Genomic DNA, 18,647 nt, shown 5'->3' with positions numbered 1-18,647 from the left:
TGGAGAAGGATTCACACGTTTTCTTGACTTAAGTCACCTTCCAAAAGAAAGGAGGAAAAAAAAAAAAAAAAACAACTCATAAAAATCCGAAATGTATATTTCTAAACACATAAAGTGATGGGAAAAAGGACAAAATATTTCGTAAAATGTGAAATCATTAACGAAATTTATCATCAGTGAAGATGGCTCAACATAGCGTCATTGGTCATCCATCCATTCACAGCCTTCTGAGTTCGCAGTGTTCTGTTACGCAACCTTTACTCACAAATAGAAATACATGAGCTGTGCTGTATAACTGGGATATATGAAGTCATCGCGGAGTACTTTGCTTCTTTTTTTTTTTTTTTTTTTTAAGTGTTGAAATGTCTCTTAATGAACACTAAGTGAAAATGCCCGTTCTTTGCACAGGAAAAATAAATTTATGAAAAATATTTGAACCTCCCTTCTCCCCTCTTAGGCCATTAATAACAATGAGATTGTAATTATAGAAATCCATAAGATAGTCGATTTATTGGAATAAGTTTCGAAGTCCTTACCCCTTAGGATAGGCTACGTCGTTTAATGAAACTCACATTATGAAATCCAAGCTTGAAATGGATACTAACAAGTTCCAAAATTTATTTCAAACGAGTGGAGCCGTTTCCCCCGTGATGTAATCAGAAATAAGAGACAACATCGATTTAAATTTATTTATTTATATAGAGACGAAAACTACAGGTAAAGATTCCCATTTACGGTATTCACAAAAACAAATAAACGTAAGAACAGTAGGATAAACATACAAGTGATAATTTTAATGACTGGTTAATAATCGATTATGGCACTTAAAGAATTTATTGTTTTTTTTTTTTTTTTTTTTTTAATTTAGTGAAGAACATTCTGAATATATTAATCCTTGGACCAACTACACAAAGTTTGTTGTGGAGGTCACACATGCTCCAAATAGGTGTTTTTTTTATTATAATGGTTTTTAATGTTTTACAGTGAAATAAGCCAGCTTTTGGTCATCTTCTAACATTGGAAACTTTAAATTTTAGAAGTTCAAGTGTTTGCGACACTTGGGTTTTGTTTATTTAAAATTTTATGTAGAAGGGAGAGTAACCGAACTTTTCTTTTGCTGTCGAAGGATACAATGTTCAGTTGTTTAATAAAAACCTGGTATGTTTCAAATTTAGGATATATCCTGTTTCCTTGAAAACTAAGTGTCTTGCGAATTTTGATTGTATCATTTCTATTTTGCGGCGATGTTTTTTTGCTTACAGGTTCCAGATTTCGGCCGCGTATTCTAGTTTCCATTTAGCAATTGCCGTTACATGTAGTTTTTAATGTGTCCTGTTTCTTGAAATCCCTTGTAGTTCTTATTGTATACCACAGGTTTCTAAAAGTGGCGAGAAAATAATAGATATTGCCTCTTTCTTACCTCGAAACCGGAATTTTAGAAAATTCTAGGATACGTTTCCTCTCGTAATGAGAAGTTTATATGCTGTTTCATCTTCTTGATTTGAAGGGTTGGTCAGATACTTTTTTTTTTGCATAAATTTTGATTTCCCCTACGATATGCTTTTAGTTAAAGTGACATGATTTAAAAAAATCCAGATTGACGTAGGTGATAAGTTTAATAGTAATTCCAAAATACATTCCAAACGGCTGAGCCACTTTCCGGTGATTCGATTTTATGCGAGATCACTTGTAATTTTTATGTTAGATTTAGTTATGATTCTCCGTTTCTATCAAATATGCCGAATTTGTAGGTTCTACATAAAAATAAACTATTGAGTGGCATTATTTCAAACGTAAAAGTAAAAATCTGGCCTCTGAAAAATTTTTCAAGTGACGTCATTGAATACTCACCAAATCTCATAAGAAATATGGAACCGAGACGTCTAAGATGGGAGAGATGAGAAAACATCAATTTTGGCTGGATTGCTTGGTATACTATGTAATCAGGTAATGTTGCCGTCGATGCGGATGGAAGCAAACGCTTTCCACTTGAGCTGCATGGCGTTGCTACTGTCGTTGGTAGTAAATATACTAAATCGTTCAGAGTTATAGTTCCCGTTTTCTTCCAATAAAGGCGATGCTATGTGGACTAACAACACAGGATAGCTAGGTATCGAAAAGTAATTTAAAGACACGTCATTCGAAGATTTCTTACAATAATTAAGTTAAAATTAAGCTCTTACTTCAGCTGCGGGATTCGCATTTGTATTTGTTTGAAGGATTGGATTCTTTAGAGAACCGGTTGCTACAGACACGAGTCGCCCCCGATAAAATAGAATCCAACGTTGAGATTTTGTTTCTGCAGTGGTGGACCTCCACACTTCTTAAGACAGAGTTAATAGTTCGACTATAGTTGCCATACTTTGTGTCACAAAATGGCGAAGATTAATGATGTTCAAGATTTATTCCATTTTTGTTCTTTTTAGTCCATTTATGTATTTATATGGGAATTATTATTCTATTTTTCTTTGAAATGAACACGAATTTTAATTGTCATTTTACTGACTTCTTCAAATAGAGTTAATATATATATCTCGCTTTTTCGAAATGAATTTGCATTTGAACTTAATAATAACACGAATTCTCTGCTTTTGATCGACATTTAGTTTCTTTGGGAATATGATTTTGGTCTGTTAATATTGATCCTAGATATTTAAAAGTATCCACTTTATCGAAAATATTATTTAATATTTTAACGTATCCATAATTTGCCGTATTACGATCCCGACGAACCTCCATGTATTTAGTTTTCTCTGCATTTACTTCTAAACCCATGTCCCTGCAAACGTTTAATAAGACCTCTGCATTTAAACCTTAGAATGAATTGATAAAATTTCAGTAAGTAAATTCTAAAGCGAAATACTAGTATCATTCTAGTGAAATACTTTATAGCAAAATCAGACTATTTTTATTCTTGTAGCAAATGCGCAAAAGCTTTATTTGCAAACACCATGTGTTACACATCTATTAACTTATGACTTTTCTTCTTAATTTGGTCAACGAAACAAATTATAGTCAAATTCATTGGTGTGAAATAATATGATTACATCATATGTGTAACAGTTACGAATATGAATATCATTGTGCAAGATTTTCTGCGTGGAAAAGTGGAACAGTTTTCTTTTGCTAGCGGCAATGATTCGTATCGATTGATTGTGGAAACAATTTTGCTGTTTCAATAAATCAAAAAAGAAAAAGAAAAAAACTTTTAGTTTTCATATGCGTATTTTTGACAATTACATTTTGAAACAGATGCATCCAAATATACATAACAGAGGTTTCAACAAATTAGATATCCTCTATCAATAATATTTCATAGCCTCATACATAAAGCTGAATGGTTATATATATAATCTTTATACAAAATCACACCATTGGTTTGGCATACTTTTAAGTAACTATCGCAAAGATACCATAGGCAATTTAGAAATTTCGTTGTTACGTTGTTATTTGGTGCAAATTAGGCATATGTGTATTAATACAAAATCATTACTGGACATCAGATTTTTATGCAAATGTATATTTTGTTTGCTTATATGCAGCTCTGTTAAACTTGGTAGGAGTTTGTAACAACAATAATACAGCTGGAATTTGAAGTTTTATAGTGCATATATATGTTTATTTCAAAGGTTAATGCATATATTAGTGCTAAAGACCATATTCAGCAGTTTTATTTCAGAGATATGCTTATAGTATACAATAAATCCAGTTTTGGTTTGTAAGCAGAACGGCTTTTTGCATGGGAGGATGGAAGAATGCCTAGTTTATGGAGGACCAACATTTTTAGCTACCAATCAGCTCTCTCCCCTATTTTTCTTTCCACCATAGTTTGTATGAATATTACATCCCTCAGCACACAGCCCCCACCCCAAGCCAATGTCGTTGTATTTTTAATTAATTCAGTATTCTTCTCTCCTCTCCTTTCTAAACTCTCTTATTGTCGTGTCGTTCAGCCCAGACAACTTTTCCATCATTCTCCACACTCACATTTCGGAAGGCTTTAATCATTTTTCGTCGCTTTAATGTAGTTGTTCGCGTATCTGAACCACTGAGTACAATACTCTACAGGAAACACTGAATAGTTCTTTTCTAAAAATTCTTTACTGAAAGATGCAGAAAAAGCAGACTTTTCTTTTTAAGATCAAAAATTCATCCTAAAATTTCAATCAAAAATTTTCTTACACGCCTTATATCTGGAGGACAACATATAGCGTGGCCAAACCCAAACTGTCAATTAACTCAGTATGATGTGCTTATTCCGTAGAAAATACGAAAACTCGATTTAGGGTCCATTCAAAAGGGTTGTGGCCCCTGATCCAAAAACCAATTCTTGGCCAAGATCGCAATCTTTTGATATATGTTTTTTTTTATCATTCCCAAAATTGTTGTTCCTAAATGCTTCTTTCAGCATTCGTATCATTGCTTTTATTTCCCTGGTATACACTTCTTATTCATTTCATGTTCACTTCACAATTTTAGTGGTGTATTGTTCCTTCTATATTTGCAGCTAATCAGTGCTTTATCATATTCTTTTGTTTCTATTTTATTATTACTTAATTACCATCAGAAGTCGAGTAACACTGGGATATATTGTTAATTTATTGCTTGATTTAATATTATATAAGTAGACTTTGGAAGGGAAAATTAGTTTTTTATAGAGCATGAAAAGTGTTATGTTTCAATGTCAGACGAAATAATTCACATCAAGAACAAATAAAAAAAAAATCTATACAATCAACGGAAATTTTCACATGATCAACTTTTCTCTTCGCTTAACTTTTAATAAATGTGATTCGTTCTCCTTCAGAAGTATAATTATTTCTTGTCTATATTCTTTCTCATTTGAATGTACCTAAGAGCTTTAATATTGGGTTGAAACTGTTCCTGACATGCTAGAGGTTTAACACGGAAATATGGAATACAGGAAAAGTGTGTGTGATTTCTACTGCATGAGCTTTTTAACACGAACCGGATGTCCGTAACTTCCAGATATTTCACCTGACAACCCACTCACGAATATACCATCTTATTAATGCAGTTTTGTTATGTGAAAATTACTTACTGTAAAAATTTACTGCAAGAAGTTCACATTACGTGAATGTAATCGAAATGTTCTTCTATCAGTGAGTGTATTGTATCGTATGTCTTTTTCAGATTCATGCCTATATAAACTACAGCAAGTGATTCTACAGTTGTCCGCCAGCCAAGTAAAAGAACTGAAAGTAAATAGATATCAGTATATTTCTGTTTTCCTTAATCTATTAACACTTTAAGAGCCTAATCAAGGCGAAATTAAAATACCGCTAATTTTACAGTAATTATTGATATCTTCAAATAGATAAAAGATAATCGAAATGTGGAACAAGAGCGCGCTAGACAATATTATTTTGCATGAGGTATCGTTATCACGAGTCACCTAGTAGCTTTACGTTTGCAGCCATTTATCAACGCGAAAATAAATGCCGATTTTCTAAATGGCTGGAAATCGAAAGCAGATAAGTAAGTCGTGATAATGGTATCTCATGTAATATAATATTATCTAGCGAGCCCTTGTTTCACTTCTCGATTATCTTTTATCTATTTGAAGATCACATAATTACAGTAAAATTAGCAATATTTTAATTTCGCTTTGATTAGGCATCTTAAGCTGTCTCCTTGGAACTGAAATTTGTATTCATAAATCTATTAATAATATACAATCAAGCGTCTCAGACTGGGAATACCGCTAATTCCTAATAGTTAACAATCACCGCTCCGCTACGTTCACTACTTTTCTTCCTGCCTGCCTATATTGGAAAATGGATAATGATAATGATACGGAACACGAATTTGCTTTGCTGTTTATGATCAAGAGTCACATTAAGTGAAAATAAGGTTGTAATTACTTTATAAAATCCAGAAAGTATTTATTCCAGTGGTTCCCAACCCCATATGTCGCTCAGTCCGATACGGAGTGTCACAAAAATTTTCGAATTTAAAAAATCATTAAGCACTTAATAATTAGTAAAAATTGATTTCTGAGACAGATTATAGCAATGAACAGGCTCAACATCTAGCAGAAGCAACAATGTTCAGTACTACTGCAATCAGTAAATAGAAACTTATAGTTTCTACACTATTATAATTTATATTATAATTAATAGAATATCACCAGTGGCGTATTTAGGGAGGACTATGGGACTCAAGTCCCCACAAGGGCAGCGGTGGCTCAGTGGTAGAGCGTTCACCTCTGGTGCTTGGAGTCCCGGGTTCGATCCCAGCCCCCCGGCAAGTGATCTTTGTGGTGGACAAACACCGTGTGCGTGGGTTTTTTCGGGGTTCACCTGTTTCCTCTCACTTTCTTCATTCCACCATTTCATTCATTACTCATCATCATTGTCTCCATTAGCCTAACCGGCATAACCGTGGGACGTAAAACTCAAAGATTTCATTTTTAAGTCCCCACGAAATAAATTTGTTATAGTTTCTCGCATTGCACGTACAACAATAATCTTTCTTATCATTTCTAAGAATTTCATTGACTTTCCATTTTCTTATCATATTTGTTCAGAAATAATATTGTATTTGTCAAATTCCATTCCATTCAGTTATTTCTGCTCCCTCCCCATTCTCATTCACTCAATGTATAATGACATACCTGGAGAAGTGTCATTATACAAATATTAAAGGATGGAAAATGAACTTCACTAAAATTTGTTAGCATCCAAAGGAAAAAATATAAGTACTTATTCATGTGTTGTGCATATACTCCCCCCCCCCCCCGAAACGAAATCCTAAATATGCCACTGAATATCACACAAGTTGTGGGTATTTAGTAAAGTGTGACGTCAGCGGGAAAAGGTTGGGAAAAACTATTTTTTTTTCATATTAGGCACAATATAATTTAGTAACAAAGAAACATGTACACAGTTGTCACCATTTACTTTTAAGACAGTACAATATTTAACAAGCTTTGTGGTCAACCCACGTGAACCATAATTATATTCAAGAATTAATATTTATGTAACCACACATTAGGTGGGAACAGTAAAAGCTGTTACAAGGAAACAATTTAAGGTTTTAGATAATCACGATGTTAACCTATAGCATACAGCGAGCCGAGGGCTTTCGGGGCAACAACTAGTAGTAATAATAATAATAACGTTTACGATATTTTCTGCAATATTATTAGCAAGCAACAAGAAACAAATAACTAAAAATGACGTATTACATATATTAGCTGATAGATCTAACCTATTTAAAGACACTAACATACTTGTAGATAAATTCTCATGACTAGACTTTGAGAAAATTTTAAAAAAATGTATTTTTCGTAACGCTAAAAAGTATGTTGTCCATTACAATTGACCGTTTTTATTTGCTGGAAGAAATTATATTTATCTCCTATGCAAAATTATTCTGTTAACTAACTGATTGTATGTATTGTTTATCTTTCCCTAACCTCACACACATACTGCTTTACTCATATGTATCGCGTTCGATTCCCGGTGGAGACATTCGGTTGAAAAAGTGTAAAAGCTTTTTCAGACCAACCATCTTGAGTGAGGTTTTCCTGGGATTTCCTCATCCATACCAGGCAAATGCCGGGATAGTACCTAACTTATATAGGGTGGCACATATGTCACGCATGGGTTTTAATGCCTCATATTTTGTTTGGTAAGTTATTAATGGAAGTTTTTCTTTTTCAGGATTGTAAAGGAATCCTGGGAGATTCATCATGGAGAGATTGAGTCCTGAACAACGCACGAAACTGATTGAACTGTATTTTGAAAATCAAAGATCAACCATACTCACCCAGAGAGCATGCCGTCAATGTGCGCCTGACTTAACTGCTCCAGATTTTTTCCTTTGGGGATATCTCAAAGAACGTGTGTATGTCAACAAACCAACAACCATCGAGCAACTCAAAAACTACATAAGGGCAGAGATCCGTGCGTTACAGTCAGCAACTCTTCGTAAAGTTATGGACAATGTACTGAAAAGAGCCAACCTTTGTGAGGCTGCAAATGGCGGACATTTGAAGGACATAATTTTTCACACATAGTGTTTTCAAATCTCCCAAACATGTATTTCCTTCCTGTGACAAGAATAATTACTTGCATTTACAAACACAAACGTTATACACTGTTTCAACCTATGCGTGGCATATGTGCCACCCTGTAGATCCCAGGCCTTTTCTTTCCTTCCCTTTCCTCGGATAGTCTGATCGCCGAGGGACGTCGTCCCACATATGTGACGGGCTAACATGGCCAGAAATCTAATTCCTAATCCTAATCCTGTACAGACATTACTTGTGGTGGAGCTGAAATTGTTGGTAATTGAAATCTCGCTGCTAGAGAAAGCCTAAGGCAAACTTAAGGAAGTGAATAATAACAATTCAGATTGGATTAACTCCGTGCAGAATAGAATCAAGTTGCTATTTTGTTTCTGAAGTGATAAACTGTGTGCTTTTTAAAGTTAGATAGTTAATTAAAGTCAGTACCTTCGACTAGGGTTACTACATACCGATAGGTAAAAAGCATGACAAATGGATTAGAAAAACAGGACATATTTAAGAAACCATTAAAACCAGATCTATCCAGTAAAAGTGATAAAATAATACATTCTTAACATATGAAACCATTTATAGATAGTTGAATGTATAAAATTAATTGCAGTAACTCCAACCACAGTGCTTACTTATTCGTGCTTTTCTGACGAGCCAGTTTTTTAAAGCAAATTCTTTTTTTCCAAAAGATAATAAAAAAACTGACTGCACTTACAAATGTTTTTAAGTTGGTACTGATTAAAACCCTACCCAGAGTTGATGCTGAAGTACAAAATTATATAAATATCATTTGTAGGTAAAGAAACCGGACATTTTATAAGTTTTCAGAAATAAGAACATACGTCAGGATAATTCTTATAAATACGGACATGTTCTGCTTAACGTACACATTTCGTAACCCTTATCTTTGACCAAAATTTCCCTCCTTCAAGCGCACATTACCATTATATATATAACTGTTAAAATGGTAGAATGATTAGACGTAGAAAATTTGCAGATGATATGGCGCTTGTTGTGGAATCTGAAGACAGAATCAATAAGATGTAGAAAACGTGAGAATGGACTGTGAAGAATATGGGATGAAAATAAATGTGAGAAAGACAAAAGCCATGGTGATTGGAACGAAGCTGTCGGTGTCCAATAAAAGAAGTAGGAGGGAAGAAAATAGAATAGGTAACTAGTTTTCGATATCTAGATAGTATTAGTAGTGATGATGTGAAGTGTGAACATGAAATAAAGGAAAAGATAGGAATGGCGAAAGAAGAATTTAGGAGGAAGATAAGTCTATGTATTTTGTGGAACCTTGAATAAAGAGTTGAGAAAAAGATTCATAAAATGCTTCGTGTGGAGTATTGTACTATATGCAGCAGAAACATTGACTACGAAAAAACGATTAGAAACGACTGGAAGCTTTCGAAATGTGGGTGTAAAGAAGAATGCAGAGGGAAATAGTTGGGATGTGCGGAAACTAAATGAGAGCGTGTTACAAATGGTGAGGGAGAAAAAAACAATTTTAGATATTACTTAGAAGAGGAAGAAAAACTGATTGGGACATTCGATAAGAAGCAACTGTATCATGAGGGACGTGCTAGAGGGGATAGTGGCAGGAAAGAAAGGGAGACTACAATTAATGGACGATATCAAAACAGAGAGATCGTACGTGAAGACGAAGGGGTTTCTGGAAGACTGTGGAACATGGAAACTTCTCAGCTGCGGCAAGTGACCTGCCAATAATGGCAGAATACCTATGATGATGATGTCGACTGTTAGAAACATGATAGTGTATATCTATACATAATGTTATACTATCATTCTATATATTGTCATAACAATGGACTTGTTCCTCAGACTAGAAAAAAAATGAAATCTTTGAGTTTTACGTCCCACGTTATGCCAGTTAGGCTAAAGGAGACGGTGATGATGAGTAATGAATGAAAATGGTGGAATGAAGAAAGTGGGAGGAAACGGGAGAACCCCGAGACAACCCACGCACACGGTGTTTGTCCACCACAAAGTTCACTTGGCGGGGGCTGGGATCGAACCCGGGACCCCAAGCACCAGAGGTGAACGCTCTACCACTGAGCCACCGCGGCCCTTCCTCAGACTAGAGTTCAGTGCTCCTCTTACCAGCGATGCTATTTGCGATGTTCAAACTTGGAATCCGAATCAGATGAGCTCCCGCTGGGAATTGAATCCGAGACTCCCAATACCATGAAGGTGTTCTCGTAAGTGTAGAGAACACATGTTTTACTCCACAATCATATGACAAACTCGATTCTTTTTTTGTCGTTTACTACAAAACTGCAATATTTTCATATACCGTAGGAACTTCCTTTGACAACTAGCATTACTGTCTAGAGATAGGTGTGACTTTTATTTCTGTAGGTAATGTTTGTCCTCCTGAATTACACCTTTATTGAGAAAGACTAAAATTTAGACTATGAACTGAACTTTCACCTATAGTCGGCAATAATCAAGAAATGGTTCTACTCTTCCGGTACATGAGAAATATATATAGACTTTACCACTTCCTTACACATATTTCACCATATGGTGTTACTGTTCGGTGAGAGATGATTTAACTTCATCTTTTATGCAAAAGCAATTGTCTTTTGTTTGCATACTGAGTGACGAATATGTGACCTTCGAATGCCAGTAACGAAATAATGAAGGATAGCCTTCCTCTTCTTTTGTCGGTGTTTAACTATAATCATCTTTGTGGCCACACTTTGAGTTGCATCATTTTTCTTCTTCAACTTCCGTCTTAGCGTTTTTAGCTTCTTTTTAATGACAAAGTTAATTTCTCCACAGAAGCATGTAAATAGAGGCGGAGAAACACTTTAACATGCTCCTGGAGATATATGGTATGAAGAAAGATGGTTGTTGCGGCCATATTTGCTGGAAGATGTTCTGATGACTTAAAGAAGACTTGTTGTGGAAGTTTCCGAGAAATGTTTCAGCAAATCTCCTTTCAAATTAATACAGAGGGTGTTTCAGCTGGATATTCTAATATTTAATTAGTAGACTCTTTCTCTCTCTCTCATATATATATATATATAAAGGAATTCGTGTTACTGTTCGGTTCAAAATCTCTTGTTGTGGCGAATTCTGTCGAGGAATTTGAAGCTAAAAATATATAAAACGATAATCATGCGTGTTGTTCTGTATAGTTGCGAAACATGGTCGCTTACTCTGAGAGAACATAGACTGAAAGTGTTTAAGAACAAGATCCTGAGATGAATATTCGGACCCAAGAGGAACGGGAATGGGGAATGGCGAAAACTTCATAACGAAGAACTACATAATTTATACGGTTTACCCAACATTGTTAGGGTCGTCAAGTCTAGGAGGCTTAGGTGGGCAGATCATGTAGCTAGAATGGAAGAAAGTAGAAACGCTTTCAAAGTCTTGACTGGAAGACCAATCGGAAAACGACCATTAGGAAGACCTAGGCGCAGATGGGAGGACAATAATAAGATGGATCTCGTACAAATAGGAATGCGAAATAGAAACTGGATCCAGTTGGCTAAGGAGAGCTTTTCTAAACGTGGCATTGAACCTCCGGGTTCCATAGGCCATAGAGTTATATATATAAATATTTAATAGCAACTAACATATATTGAAAAACCTTTCGACTTCTTTCGAAATAAATTCCTGGGCCCAGCGTTGCTAGAGTTTTATCAAATTATAACTATTTATGTTAAGTAATAACGTAATTATCATTTACTTTTATTAATATTTCCGTGAAATATAACAAAAAAATGGAAGAAAACTTAACTTTATGTTAATAAGAAAAAGCTTAACATTAAAGCCGCCATTGTGCGTGGGCAAAATATGGAAATAAAAACTAAACCCCATGTTATTCTCATTAGTGGCATTGTCATAATAGCGAATGCTAATTGTCATTCATGACACAAGCAGTGATGGAACTAGAAGGCAAAAACTAGGAGGGGGGGCAACCAGAACCCAGACTATGATAGGTACACCATGAGTTTACCATAAATTTTAAAAATATGTATAAATAATAGTTTAAGTTATTTTTGTCACTCAAAAATTTGGAGGGACCTAGGCCCCTCCGGCCCAAACAGATCCACCATTGGACACAAGCTTGTCATTCGTGTATCTGATTTTATCAATTAATTTGGCTGCGATGTTTGCCCGAGACTTGACATTTATTTATTTATTTATTCAACACAACAGGCTCTAGGCCCAGTTACAGTGTTGTTCCTTACCAGTGGCGTATTTACGATTTTGTTTCGGGGGGGGGCTTCGCTAACTTTCGGGAGGGGCTTTGCCTGAAAATGTGAAAATTCTGCGAGATATTTCATATACTTTACTATAGTAAGTAAGATTTCGGGGGGGGAGCTTAAGCCCGGAAGCTTCCCCCCTAAATACGCCACTGTTCCTTACAAATATATTTACCCTTAGTTATATATTTTTAACAAGGTTATACAATTATATATTTTCATTTTCACATATTTTTAAAGCTATTCTTGTATACTGTCTCCGACATTCCAAAAACATCTATAGAAGTTATCCTTTCAATTGCATTGTAGGAAGCACTCATTCTCCATATAGGAGACTTAGCGAGGATATTTGTTCTTGCCTTTCTGCAGTAAAAATGTACTGCTATTTCCTACGCGGATTTGACCTGATGGGATATGCAATTGACCCTTCGAAGTAAGATTGGGACAGTCAATTTTACCGTGTAGTAATTTGTGTAAAAATAAAAGATCCGTATGTTCTCTCCGTTGTTTCAACATGTTCATATTGAAGTTTTGTACTATTTCTGAATATGAATCGTATTTTGGACACATGCCAGTTTTTCTATAAGCAAGTAATCTCAAGAATTTTGATTGTATTCTTTCAATCATAGCTAATGTTATGTGTTTTTGTGTGTTTGGTGACCAAGACAGAGTCGCATATTCTAATTGCGATCTCACAAAACAAAAGTAGAGTTTCATTAACGTATCATCGTTTTGAAACTCTTTACCTATACTCATAACAAAGCCAAGATTTCTGTATGAATTATTAACAATTGTTTCAATATGATCAGTAAAACTTAATTTAGGATAAATAGCACTCCTAGATCTTTAATTAAAGTAGGTGTCTCTAAAATAGTTCCTTCAATAGAATAGTCATGATTAAGGCCCGGATTTTTATGTAGTCCAAAGTACCGAAATATGTACATAAATATGTAGCAAAAATCAATGAAATATGTAAGAAATATGTTAAAAATATGAAAATATGTAAAAATGTTTTTTCGTGTTTATTTTCTGTCTGTGCTATTTTCTTAGCTAATTAATATACTGTAACATATTTATGTAATAAAAGTTTAACAAGAGTAAATAACTTCCTATAGATACGTACAAATTTTCAGAAGAAACAAATGAAAATGTGTATTAAAGAAATTAAAAAATCACATTATTGAACATATAAACACAAAAAAAATATTTATTTAAACAAAAGGCACTTACTTTTGGGACGAACAATGAACCACTAAATAATTTTACGCAATGGAAAAACTTTGTCACTAACTTGTTACTGATACGTTCAAATTTTCACTAAGAACAAATAAAATTGTCTCGTGGAGAAATGAAAATCACATTATTGAATATCAAAAGAGAAAAAAATTTTTAAAATAACGAGCGCTTACTTTCGGAGCGCACCATGAACCACTAAGTATTTTATATGATGGTATTCGAAAAAATCTCTAACTTGCCACAGATACTTCAAGCTTTTACTAGTAACAAATGAAATTGTCTCAGAAAAAATGAAAACCACATTATTGTATATGATGAAAAAATCTTAGAAAAAAAAAGCGCTTACGTTGCTGATGCCCAATGAACCACTACATACTTTTCCAATTGTTCAGGAGCTAAAGAGAGTCGTTGGTCAGTCAGGATCCTTTTATAGGCTGAGAAAGACCTCTCCATGTCGCAGGAAGTGACAGGCGCGAACTTCAGCAAATAAAATTTTCCAGGACTGATTTCCTCAGGTGCCTCCGTTTCTTCTCCATCCAATATCCTGCATGCAGTCCTCAATGTTAGGTATCCTGGATTCCTCTTCAAAACTAACTGGAACTTTCGGGCAATTTTCGCACCTGTTTCTCCCTGCACAATGTTGAGTTTCTTGTGTTTCCGTAGAGGTTGCACATACAAAAAAAGGTGAGAAAGCCAGCCAACTGTATGCATTTTAGTTTGTTTTGTCGGCACACTACTGAGTGGCGTCTGCTTGCAAAGGCGATAAGCACAAAAATCCTTATATTGTTTTCTTTATTTATATATAAGAAAACAGTTTTTTTTTTCAGGATTGGAAGCGGTAACTGACGACGTTTTTTTTTTTTTCATATTGTAGAGTGTACGATTTGGTTTAACCCAGCTTTCCCTCAATACAAATCGGTTGAACAAAGTGAGAGAAAAAAAATACAGATATTTAAATAAAGTACTTTTTGAGTTATTATTACATATATATGCCTAATTTATTTGCGTATTATTTAAAGAAAATTAGCGAAAAGGAGCCAGAAAACCGAATTTATTTAAAAATATGTACAGTAGACGGAAAATATGTAACAGACTTCAAAATATGTAAAAATATGTAACGTGATTTTTGTTTATATGGCCCCTTTCTTCGTAATTTGCGAACATTTCATATTTTCACCAGCGTACATACAAAGGAAAAAATATGTAAAAACATAAAAATCCGGGCCTTAGTCATGATGGTCAGTAGCATGGTTTTGTCTGCTTTTTCTTCGAGATTGCCTCATAAATATGAAACAAGCTACAGACTTCAAATTTGATTATTTGAGGGCCCTTATCTTACATCTTTCGAAATAGTACAGTCCAAAAAAGAAGTTCCCAGTTGTTCGTTGGAGAAGTGATACATGACGTCATCCTGTTGAGCACGGTAGCTCAGTGGTAGAATGTTCACCTCAAGTGCAAGAGACCCTAGTTTAATTTTAGGCCATGGGAGTTTGTGGTGGGCATCGTCATCTCTGTTCTCTCCCACATTTTCATTCTATTAAATCCTTTCGTAATCATCCATCTCTTTTAACTTACCGGGGATAATCGTGGGAGGGAAAACTGAAACATTTCATTTTTAACTATTTCGCGAAATCTCGGTTTCAAGTCCCGGTGAACGTGCTAGGGATGCGCACGAGACAAGATTTGTGGCTGTCTCGTCTCGAAAATGTGCTGTAAAAGTGATGTCTCGACTCGAAAAATGTATATTTCTCTGTTGGAAGAGCCGTGTCTCGACTCGAATTTTGGCAGGAAAATCTTGTCTCGACTCGTCTCGTGCGCATCCCTAGAACGTGCCTCGCCGGGATACAACCTGAAACTAATCCCGTAACAAGTTCTTCCTCGATGGTGGAAAGGAAAGTTAAACACTAATCAATCAATGACGGATCTAGCCTAGGGCCAGGGGGACTAGGCCCCCCATTTTTTCAGTGACAAAAATAATTGAAGCTATTATTTATGCATTATTGAAAGTTTATATTAAACTCATGATATAATATCTATCATAGTCTGGTTTCTTTCTGTCTCCCCAGTTTTCACCTTCTAGAGCCGCCACTGTAATCAATCATATATCACTGCAATTAAAACTATTGTTCTGATTAAAATTACTATTAATTCTAGATCATCAATAATAAATGCAAGGAAATTATTGAAATGAAGTGTGTATGTATTTGGATAATTTCCCCGCATTTGGGTTACTGATGATTCTTCCATGTGTATATACCATATCCATGGTATACATTCTGGTAAATATAGAAAAGTATCTGTATTTATGTTACAACTGCTTGAAAAGAATTAAATTTAAAACAAATAGCAAGAACTTTGATCCAACTTCCTTCTGTTCAGTCTTCAGGGCGTGTCTATTTCCAATAAAAAAACTTCTTGTGTATTGCTACTGCAAAGATGAACCTATTATATACCTAGGTATTATAATTCCATAATACCATGCACTTTTTCCTATCATTTCACCGGGGAGATGAGGGGAATATGTCTCTGTAATTTTGGAACTGGGGGATTGTCCCCCGCAATAATCCGAATTTGAAATGTTGTTTTTTTGGGGGGGAGGGGTGAAATGTGATGATTTGTATCCAATTGCCACAAAAGGAAAGTGAGATGAAATTGATGTCCCCCGGGATAAGCCTCAAATCTGTCCGCCTCCCAATGTTGAAACAACTCTGCTCCTCCACAGCATTGTTCTTCAACTTCATAAATATTTTGAACATCGCTTAGAAAAAATATTATGGGAACGGTCTTACCCGTCTCCCCTTCCGTTAATGTTGAAGACAGATCGGCGCCGCTCCTTATAACGACGCATCAGGTGTTTAGTAGAGCTCTTTCTAATTGGCAGATAGTACATATTACTGCTTTAGAAAATGTTAGTCTTTGAAAGCGTTAGCAACAAATAAAAAAGAAGAGAAAAAACTAGACTATTCCTAACCTTGATTTTCTGCTATTAGGAATGTGAGGCCATCTACCAACAGCAACTCCAAGAGGACAATTGCTGAATTACAACTAAGAAATCAAGTCATGGCTCACCACTACCAACTCCTCTTAACAATCTACTGTAGGAAGGTATGAACAATGCTTCTACTTACGTATGCGCCATCGTAGAATCAATAATTACGTCATCAATCAAAAAATCACTGAAGGATATCTGATGATTCAGTCACAGGTTGAAGTAGGAAGTCCTCCTCCTCATGGAAGGAGTGAAGAGGTCGGTCAATCGACCTCCTGGCCACGGAACACACACACACACAGACACACTCAATCACACTCACAGATCCCGAAAACTTCCAATGGGTATATCACTCACTGTTTCACGAACGAAAGTCTCTTCTGACTGGAGGCGATAACCTGCACCGAGTGGCTTCCAGCACAACGCAAGGAAAGCAATACAGAGCACTTTCACTCAAAGACGACTCAAAAATCTCTCACAGGCTCCATTCCCACCGGCAGCCGTCGCTCGCCTCGCACTACAGACACACATACAGGAATACTCACACACACGCATTGAAAGAGAAGCAAGGCTTCAAGGGTTGCCAGCGGTTACAATCTCAAACTGTCTGTAACGTTTATGATTTGGAAATTTCCTGATAATTTAATTCTTTCTTGCTTTGCCAGTAAGAATGTGTTCTCATTAACTAATTGTAATAATAATGAAGATTGATATTAATAAAGAAAAGAATAGCCTATAAGAATAATGAGAGCTAATTGTTATTTTAATGTGAATGAAAATCTTCATCATACCAGCTTTGTAGTTTTACACTCATTTCACAGCAGCTGATTTGTTATTGATGCGTTGTAATTTTGTTAAATTTATGGTACTGTTGGATAATGTTAAGCATTGGACTAAATGAATCCTTATCGAAACAGTTCATTTTCTTTTCTAAAATATCTCTGGTGTAAGTGCTACAGGTAGTATGGAAAGATTGTACCTCCTACCAAGTAATATTCTGTTCTCAATAATGTCGGACTAAATGGATTAATCGCATGGACTTACGCAATAGTACGCTAATCTATTTTTATATTCTCACATTATTATTATTATTATTATTATTATTATTATTATTATTATTATTATTATTATTATTATTATTATTATTATTATTATTATTATTATTATTATTAAGTATTCTGCCTTTTGGCAGGTCCTGGGACTAATGATTTTTTCTTCTTAATTTTCAGTTTTGGCCTGGAAATATTTCTTCCATGTTTCTCCATTTTCAGCTTGCTCTTTTAACTCCCAATATTTTCTTCTTTTTTTCAAATCATCAATTACTTGAGTTCTTCTTCTTCCTATTCCTCGCTTTCCTTCCATCTTTCCTTCTATGGTGGTATGAAAAAGATACTACCTTCGGAAGATGTGTCCAATCCAATTGGCCTTTCTACGAAAGATGGTGGCTAGAAGCGTTCTCTTCTCTCCTATTTGTTTTAAAACGTCTTTGTTTGCTGCTCTCTCTGTCCATTTTATCTTCTCCATTTTCCTCCAACACCACATTTTGAAGCTCTCAAAATATTGCTTCTCTAACTTCCGTAATGTCCCAGTCTCTGAATCATACAGTCCAATGCTCCATATATAGCACTTGACCAACTTTTTCTTAAGTCCAATATTGAACCTGCTAGTTAAGAGTGATCGTTTCTTGTTGAATGGTTCTTTCGCTATGGCTATTCTTGGTCTAATCTCTTTGATACAGTAAGTGTCTCTCGTCAAAATACTTTTCAGATACTTGAAATGATCAATCTCTTCAAGCTCTCTTTTCTCTACTCTGACCCGTAAGGGCATATTTCCACGGGATAATCTCATCACTTTCGATTTTTCGATGTTGACTTCGATTCCATATAGTTTTCCAGTGTCAACTATTCTATCAATCAACTCTTCTAGTCTTTATTCGGTTCTTTTTCACATATAGGAACTTATTGCCAAAAGTATTTTTTTTTGGGGGGGGGGTGCAAGAAGAAATCAATTCCTACCTGGGAATGACCTTAAACATTAAATATCTGCCTTTTGGGGGATATAGTAAACTCGCAATTATTTGCAGAATTTGGTGCCACGGTAACGGTGGAAAAACAAATTCTGCGGATAA

The 18,647-nt window shown here is 35.1% G+C and overlaps 1 protein-coding gene across 2 annotated transcripts in view; it reads right to left on the bottom strand.

Annotated features, from left to right (window-relative positions):
* The window catches only part of LOC145694344 (uncharacterized), a 273,653-nt gene that overhangs the window by 123,952 nt on the left and 131,054 nt on the right, over window positions 1-18,647 (bottom strand). The window contains exon 1 of one of the 2 annotated variants that reach the window (XM_081770472.1): window positions 16,659-17,043. The exons of the other annotated variant lie outside the window; for it this stretch is intronic. The gene's annotated coding sequence lies outside the window, so the exon portion shown is untranslated. Of the gene's footprint in view, window positions 1-16,658; window positions 17,044-18,647 lie in introns of those variants that run through there. 2 annotated transcript variants of the gene reach the window in all.

The sequence above is a fragment of the Thermobia domestica genome, chromosome 9 (assembly GCF_964235325.1).
Source record: "Thermobia domestica chromosome 9, izTheDome1.hap1.1, whole genome shotgun sequence".
Taxonomy (NCBI): Eukaryota; Metazoa; Arthropoda; class Insecta; order Zygentoma; family Lepismatidae; genus Thermobia; species Thermobia domestica.
The sequence above is the reverse complement of the archived record's forward strand: the minus strand, read 5'-3'. Positions and strand labels throughout refer to the sequence as shown.